The 8,681-nt window shown below is 41.6% G+C and overlaps 1 pseudogene; it reads right to left on the bottom strand.

The window, feature by feature from the left end:
- Positions 1–545: 545 nt before the first annotated feature.
- On the bottom strand, positions 546–8,324 carry LOC149187999 (N(6)-adenosine-methyltransferase MT-A70-like; annotated as a pseudogene).
- Between the last annotated feature and the right edge of the window lie 357 nt (positions 8,325–8,681).

Raw genomic sequence — 8,681 nt, 5'->3', positions numbered from 1 at the left:
TTAATACAAGTTTTGAGGGCATTTTATTTATTTATTCTCGATGAAGAAATCTTACAGTGAGTGCAAAAATAGATGGAGACTATTGATAGTTTCTCGAAGCCTCCGGAAACCACCCAAAAGAAACAACGTTAGCAGTTTCTAGGTATGACAAGGAATAGTTTAGGAATTCACTGGGCCAGAGGCATTTCAGAAACTGGAAAATAATCCTTTTAGACATACAAAGCTAGAAAATAATCTAAAAACGCCGTAATCCTTTTGGACATACAATGCTGAAAAATAATCTAAAAAATCATTTATATAATACGTACTATATATCGAGTCAAGTGTTTAACACAGGTTCGTACTAAATTCCAGAAAGTGATTACTACATAAAAATCTTAAAATACATTTTATCATAACCTTTTGCATTTTGGACCTACAGATTTCACTGAGAACAAGTACACCATTTCTGAACATGTTCAGCTGCTTCTGTAGATGCTATTTATATATAATTGCCAAGAGTCATTTTAAAAAGTTCTTGGTCAGTTCAACACAAAAGTAAGTTTTCAAGTTATCGTTTCAGCGTCTTTAGCGACAAACTTCTCCACTGATGCATAATTTTCTGATCATGTCATAGGCATGTGTTCAGGTGTAACCTTGGGTTCCATTCCGCTAAAACGACTGTTTGCTTGTGTAGTTGCCTCTCCATCAGACACACAAGCAGATCTTGTAGGAGAAGGAGGTTGCACCTCCACATCTGGATAGGCAGCTTTGAACCTTGTTCTCAATCCTTCATCAACTAATCTCACCCCATTTAATTGGTTACCAAGTGAAATCCGCCCTGCATGAATGTTATGCATCCGTGAAAACAGTTCAAGTTTTCGGGTACGAGGACTTATCCTTTCTAGCATCGCATACATTTCATCTGGTTTTCGGCTTTTCGTTCGAACTTCAGAAACAAGGACATCTGTTTCAATGTTACGGTTCACTTCTGGATCACCCTTAATACCAACAAGACAATGTTCTTTACTGTGATTCAACCAGTGGCCTGTTCTCCCTGTTCTAATAATTCGCTGAAGTTGATTAGTCTTCACCCAGATAAGCTCTTCAATGCGATGATAACCCCATAGTTCCAGACATTCTCGTCCAAGTTCCATTGCACGTCCAGTAACCCAAAGGAAAATGAGACCATCAGTCTGCGGAGTTGGCACATTCAAATTCTTCATCTCATCATCAGCCATTGTTCCATATGGCAATTCCATGTGAATATCCCAGGGTGGTTCTGCCATAACAACACCAAACTGACCCAAAATATCCATTCTGAAATTGCGTATATCACAATTGATCCATTGTGGCTCCCCAAGCTCAATTTCTGAGCAATATTCTGCACGTAAAGGTTTTGGTGGTGGAAGGCCAACCATCCCTGGCATGGGTAGATCAAGAATTGCATCCAGCTCATAGTGCACGTATTTGCATATCTTCATATGCCGACAAGTGTCCAGAAAAGAACAATCACCCAGGCTAATATCAGTATGTAAAGCAAATATTCGCCTGAAGTGAACCTTCTCACATGCAATATAGGAGCATCTTTGACGTCGGCAATCTTCTTTTGTTAAAGCTTTATAATACTCTTTCAACTGGGTACCTCCTTTTGTTTTAAACTTTGCAGCAAGAGCAGTTTCTCTTGCAGTCGGACGATGAATTAGATCATAAAGTTCTTCACTTGTCTTGGATTTCCGCAACTCGCTAAATGATTTTTTCTTAAGCAATGCTTCAATATCTTTGATGTCATCCTCCTCTGTGCTTGGTTTGGAAGATACAGGAGGTGGAACTAGACCAGGAGATGGTCCTATTGGCGGCCTTTGCATAGCAGGATGACCATTAAATCCCATCCCCTATCCAGGAACACCACCAGGTCTAGGCATTCCCATAAAACCCATGGGTCTATGGACAGCTCTCGGGCCCATCATTTGTGGAGGTTTGCTCTGGAAACATTGGAGGTCCTGTCAATGGCATGCGATGAACACCTTGCGGATGAGGTCCACTGGATCCAGCCCACATATCTGGCCTCAGAATGATGGAGTTCATACCAGCTGCGGCTCGATGAACACCTTGCAGATGAGGTCCACTGGATCCAGCCCACGTATCTGGCCTCGGAATGATGGAGTTCATACCAGCTGCGGCTCTACTTAAATCCATTCCAACAGCAGTTTCCATTACTAGAACAGCACCCATTCCATTTGTATTATCTGTATTTTTAGTATTTAGTTGATGTGTTGTTTCAAGAAGCACCTTTGCCAATCGGGTTCGGTCAATATTCAGTACCATTATCCTATTTTTACCGATCACTGCATATTCTTCCAAGTCCACACCTGCATTTTCATGTGCAAATGCTTTCAATGCCATTTCTACAGCTGCAATAGCCCCCACTTCTCCCCCGAGTTCAACGAGAGTGTTCTTATCTGCAGGTGTGCAGTAACCATTTTCCAATTTCCTAGGAACCGCAGCAGAATCAATGGGCGGAAAACGTGTTTGATCCGAACAGCGATCGAGAAAAACATCAGCAACCATAACTTTGACAGTACTAAGAGCCTTAGGATGAGATCCAGTGGCATCATACTCGTATTTTTCATCCAACCGAAGCAGACGAGACCTAATATCTGCTTCTTCGCTACCATTTACATAGTCCATTCTTGAAACACCATTTCTGTCTTCGGAATTCAAGACGCCACCTGTTGCACCCACACCATTGCCTAAACCACCACCATGATGGCGCTTATGTGGCCTTACCATTCTATTAGGATCTTCTCCATCGAATGTAGAAATTATGCTCATTGTAAATGTATTAGAAAATCTGGACAGATGAATCTAGCTAGTAAAGGTTGAACACACAGCTTTGCAGAGAAAAAAACACTAAAAGAAAATCAAAAGAAAAAAAGAATTCATAAGAAAATAGGTTACAATGCTCATGATATAGCATTACTGGGTGAAGATCCCAACGTAATGCACCATAGTGGTGATCAATGAGAAGACTCAACACCTACAACAAGTTCCAAAGAGAACTAGCCAGTTGCGGAGTGAAAGAAGGGGCAAATCATGCAGAAGAACTAACCGGAGTGAAAGAAGGAGCAAATCATGCAGAAGAACTAACCGGAGTGAAAGAAGGAGCAAATCAGGGAGAACTAACTAGTTGTGAAGTTAAAGAATGAGCAAATCATGCAGAAAGAATCTTGCTTGTAGTCCCTTGCTCTAACTAAGTGTCTGCATGTAGGTGTGTGCTACTTCCAACACCCCCCTCAACACCACTATGGGGAAAAATAGAAAATGGGCCTTGGCAACTAAGGCCAAAGGTCACCCAAAACACAGTGCAACTTGTACTAAAATTGAGGAAAGAGGGAAAACCTCATGGGAAAAACACCTCCTCAAAATACAATGTAATCAAAAGAAAAGAGGAAGAACAGACAGTTGCTAAGAAACTGTCCTTCACTCCAAAACGATCGTGCAGAGAGCGAAACTTCTGCTCAATGAATGTCTTGGTGAATATGTCTACAGTTTGTTCTGATGAAGGACAAAACTGCAAATCAATGACCGGATCATGTACTAAGTCTCTGATGTAGTGCATATGGATCTCTATGTGCTTCGTCCACTGCCGTTGTACTGGATCCCTGTAAAATTTCAGAGTGCTCTAGTTGTCACACCAGATGACAATGGACTGGTGGAACTGGACGCCCAACTCAGTGAGGAAGTGTTGTAGCCACATAGCCTGAATGGTGGTGTTGACTACTCCTCTGTACTCGGCCTCGGCTGAAGAGAGAGAATTAGCAGCCTGCTTCTTGCTCGACCAACAGATAGGGCCAGACCCTAGACTAAGTGAATATCCGGAGGTGGACTTGCGATCAATATTGTCGCCCGCCCAATCAAAATCAGTGAAGCCAAGGAGACTCAATGCAATGCTCGCTGCATAGTGAATCCCGAAGGTGATGGTGCCCTACACATATCGGAGGATGTGCTTGGCAGCATTTTAGTGTAGCTCATGCGGCTCCTGCATGTATCTGGAAACTACCCCTACTGCATATGAGAGATCTGGTCTGGAGTGGGTGAGGTACAATAAGCTCCCCACTAGCTATCAGTAGAGAGTGTTGTCAACTAATGGAGTGTCACCTCCATCCTCAAGGCGGACAACAGACAGAAAAGGAGTCGGTGCTAGCTTGCAGTTAGTCATGTGAAATCACTTGAGGAGATCTCGTGCATACTTAGCTTGAGAGAGTTTGATGCCTGTGGCATCCTGGCTGATCTCAAGACCAAGAAAGAAGTGTAATGGACCCATGTTCATCATCAAGAACCTATCATGCAAGGCCCTCTTGACTACAACAATGGCTGAAATCGAGCTGCCGGTGATCAGGAGATCATCCACATACAAAACTAAGATTAGAAGAGAATCATGTGTCCTGAGCATGTAAACATTCGGATCAGACTTACATATTTCGAAGATTTGTGATAAGAGAAAAGAATTCATCTTCGCATACCAAGATCTCGGGGCCTGCTTAAGGCCGTAGAGAGGTTTCTTCAGTCTACAGACCAAAGATGAATCCTTAATGAAATCATGTGGCTGCTCCATATAAATCTCCTCTGATAGGTCTCTGTGAAGAAAGGAATTCTTCATATCCATCTGATGTACTTCCCATCCATGGGCAGCCGCAATGGCAAGTGTAAGGCATATGGAATCCATATTTGCTACTGGAGCAAAGGTCTCGTCATAATCAATGCCATGCACTTGTTGGAAGCCTTTAGCTACTAGCCTTGCTTTCCGTCTAGTGATTTGCCCATCTGCAGCACTCTTGGTCCTGTAGAGCCATTTTCATCAGACAAGTTTCCTTCGTGAAGGAAGGGGGACTAGATCCCAGGTCTAGTTCTCAACGAGGGAGTTATACTCCTCCATGGCGGAGTCCCAAGATGGATGCCCAACAGCCTCAGCATAAGATTGTGGATCAAAAGACTGAACCAAATGACAATGCCAGGATGGCGATGGTTCAGTGGCAGTGAGGACAAGAGGAGGTTCAATAAACTCTAAGCTAGTCCTATATAGATTAGAATTATCCCCCACAAGACCATTTCTAGCAGCTGGGTGGTCTTGTGCATATATCTCACGTAAACTCCTTGTTCTCTGATTTATGACAAGGGAATTTGATTCATTGTTGGAAGCTCGATCTGGGCTTGGATGTGGATCATCATATGCATGCACTGGATTTGTATCTGAAGACACTGTCTCTACATCTGCATGCTCTACTGTGGCATTTTCATTCTCTGTATTTGCATCTGAGTGTACTGAGTCATCATCTCAGACATGAGGTAGATAAAAGGTGTCTGCATGCGCAATTGAGGTGCATGCGAGAGACTTTCCTCAAATTTGACACTTCGCTCAATGATGAGCTTGTCCATAGAGGAAATCAGGAATCGGTATCCCTTCACACCATCAGGGTATCCAACAAAGATGCACTCAATGCTCTGTGGATAAAGAGCTTTCCTCTTTTCAGAGGGGATCCTGGCCCATGCTTGGGAGCTGAAAACACGGAAGTGGGTGACCTCTGGTTTAGTGCCGCTCCAAGCCTCAAAGGGGGTCTGATCCTTGACAGAGCTATGAGGAGATCTATTCTGGATGTAGTTAGCACAATTAAGTGCTTCAACCCATAGCTTATGAGGTAGTGACTTAGCATGCAACATGTAGGAAGCCATCTCTTTGAGAGATCAGTTCTTTCTCTCAGCAACTCCATTCTGCTGCGGAGTGTATGGAACTGTGTACTGCAACTATATGCCGGACTGAAGGCAAAGGTTTTGAAGTGTTGTGTTAACATATTCCCCCCCATTTTCTGTACGGAGGGCTTTGATCTTTCTCTCTGACTGTGTCTCAACTAGTGCTTTGAAATCTTCAAAGTGCGCAAAAACTTTAGATTTGTTCCTGAGAAGATACACCCAAGTATACCGTGAGAAATCATCAATAAATGTAAGCACATACCTTAATTTGTTGATGGAAGGATGAGGAAAAGGTCCCATGAGATCACTATGGATCAGATCTAGAGGAGAGGATGCTCTGTGAGTCTTTCTAGTGTCAAAATTTTCTCTAGGATGTTTGCCAAGGACACACCCTTCACAAACTCCTTTGGAGAAACTGATATTTGGCAAGCCTTCCACCATCTCATGCTTGCTTAGCTGCTTCATATACCTGTAATTTAAGTGACCAAACCTCTCGTGCCAAAGCCTACTACTACCATCAACATGTGTAAGCAATAAGGAGGATTCTGATTCAATAAATTCAGAAAATGTATATAGTCTGGATCCATTGTTTACCTCACTAGTTGCAATTTTGGAGCTGCTATGTAGGTCATATATGTTCACTGCATCTGGAGTGGATTCCACTCTCTTTCCAGTTCCGGAATGAGTGATCTGATAAACTGAAAGCAGGTTTACCGAAAGTTTTTGAACATGAAGTACATCTTCAAAGCTTCAGTGTAAAAATTCCACTCTACCTTTTCAGGTGACCTCAATAGGTGAGTCATCTCCCATGAGGATGGGAGTTCCTTTGCATGCATCCAAAGAGGAATAGACTTCCTTTGCAGCAGCCATATGATGTGATGCACCAGAATCTATAATCCATGCATCATGGGAAGAAGTAATTGCAACTAAAGCATGAAAATTGTTACCTTTCCCATGTGGCGGATCCTCAGTTTTCTTCTTGGCGCCCTGAGGGATGTGGTCCCCAAGGTTGTGCTTCTGAAGGATTTCTACCATTTGGTCAATTTGTTTCTTCATGCAAGAGGATTCTGGATGGAATCCTCTTTGACAGTAGGTGCATCTGTTTCTTTTCTTCCCTTTCTCATTTCTCGAGCCGGAGGAGTCATTGAAGGGCTTGGTGTACCCTTCCTTCTTTGGATGGGAATGTGCTTTTCCCTTCTCTTTTTGCTACTGATTTTTTTTATTTGAATCAGATCTGTGATTTTTATTGTGGCTACCATCATGCACAGCAAGTGCATGCGCTTTTGGAGGTTTGATTTTCCACATGCTAATGAGTTTATCTTGCTCAAAAGTAAGGGACTCCATGAACTCTTTGAGAGAAGGCATAGTGTAGGATTTACCTGTTGCGAGCCTTACTGAATGAAATGTAGACACAAATATGGAGTATTCCGGTCCGAGCTTTGACATAATAGAGAGAACTTGGCGACTCTCCTCCTTGGATTTGTCAATTCCACAACCCTTGAGTTGCAGCAATAGATCATTATATTTGGTGAAGAAGTCTTGAATTCTGTCATAGTTCTGTGGATCCAATGACAACAGCTCCACTTCGAGCAGATGTCCTTTCATCTCATCCTATTTCCCATAGAGTTCTTCAACCTTTTTCCAAATCTCATTGGGAGTATTGCACGCAAATAGATGAAACTGCAACTCTAGAGAGATGCACATGCATATGGATCTGTGGGCCTCATCCATACGGTTGAGGTACTTGGATTTCTCTATGGTTGAAGTGCGTTCCACTTCTGCAGCCATGGTAATCTTGTACAACCCTTTTTGATGAAGGTATTGAGCCATTTGGTTCTTCGATTTGTGATAGTTGTACGGTGTTAGGATCGATGCTTTGGGAAACTCCATTTTTCTGTCGATCTTCGATCTCCAAGCTGTAATACCTGCAAAATAAAGTATTGGTACACCTTTTATCTAGAAACCTGTGGGTTTTGATGCCATGTAAATGTGTTAGAAAACCTACACAGATGAATCTAGCTAGTAAATTTTGAACACACAACTTTGCAAAGCAAAAACACTAAAAGAAAATTGAAAGAACAAAAGAATGATTCATTAGAAAATAGGTTACAATTCTCATGATATAGCATTACTCGGTGAAGATCCCAAGTTAATGCACCATAGTGGTGATCAATGAGAAGACTCAACACCTACAACAAGTTCTGGAGAGAATTAGCCAGTTGCAGAGTGAAAGGAGGAGAAAATCAGGGAGTAAATCATGCAGAAGAACTAATCAATTGCGGAGTGAAAGAAGGATCAAATGAGGGAGTAAATCATGTAGAAGAACTAACCAGTTGCGGAGTTAAAGAAGGAGTAAATCATGCAGAAGGAATCTTGCATGTAGTCCCATGCTATAACTAAGAGTCTGCATGTAGGTATGTACTACTTCCAAAACTCATAGAAAGGTCCAGAGAGCTCTCAAGGTTAAGTACAACCTTGTCAAGCATGCATATAAGCTCATCCTAGACAATATGCATAGCCTTAATGCGATCCACCAAATTTTGCCTTTTCTCCTTGAAGTAGATCAATTCGTCATCTCCCTCAATGTGCATATCTACTTTCCTTTGAATTAGCGATGGGACATAAATGTACCAAACCAAATTTCCTTTGAATTAGCGACGGGAAAGAAAGGTACCAAATCAATTTTCATTGAATCAGGTACAACATATATCTATTTTAAATACTCATCTAACATGATGAGCGGAGATATTTATTTTAAATATGGATTTAATACTATGAACCGACATATTTTTTTATGAATTAATATTTTTTTTTTGGATTAGTATGAGCAAAATTTCAATTTTGATGATAGACTGACTATCTATTTTAAATACGGATTTAACATGATGAAGTTACATATTTTTTTATAAATAGACAATGTTTAATTAATTTATTTTTTGGACCCATATGAA

This window comes from Pinus tabuliformis, chromosome 3_1 (assembly GCF_031772625.1).
Source record: "Pinus tabuliformis cultivar Carrire ecotype Pingquan chromosome 3_1, CPIR1, whole genome shotgun sequence".
In the NCBI taxonomy this organism is placed as follows: domain Eukaryota; kingdom Viridiplantae; phylum Streptophyta; class Pinopsida; order Pinales; family Pinaceae; genus Pinus; species Pinus tabuliformis.
Note: the sequence above shows the minus strand (reverse complement) of the source record. Positions and strands in the feature narration are given on the sequence as shown.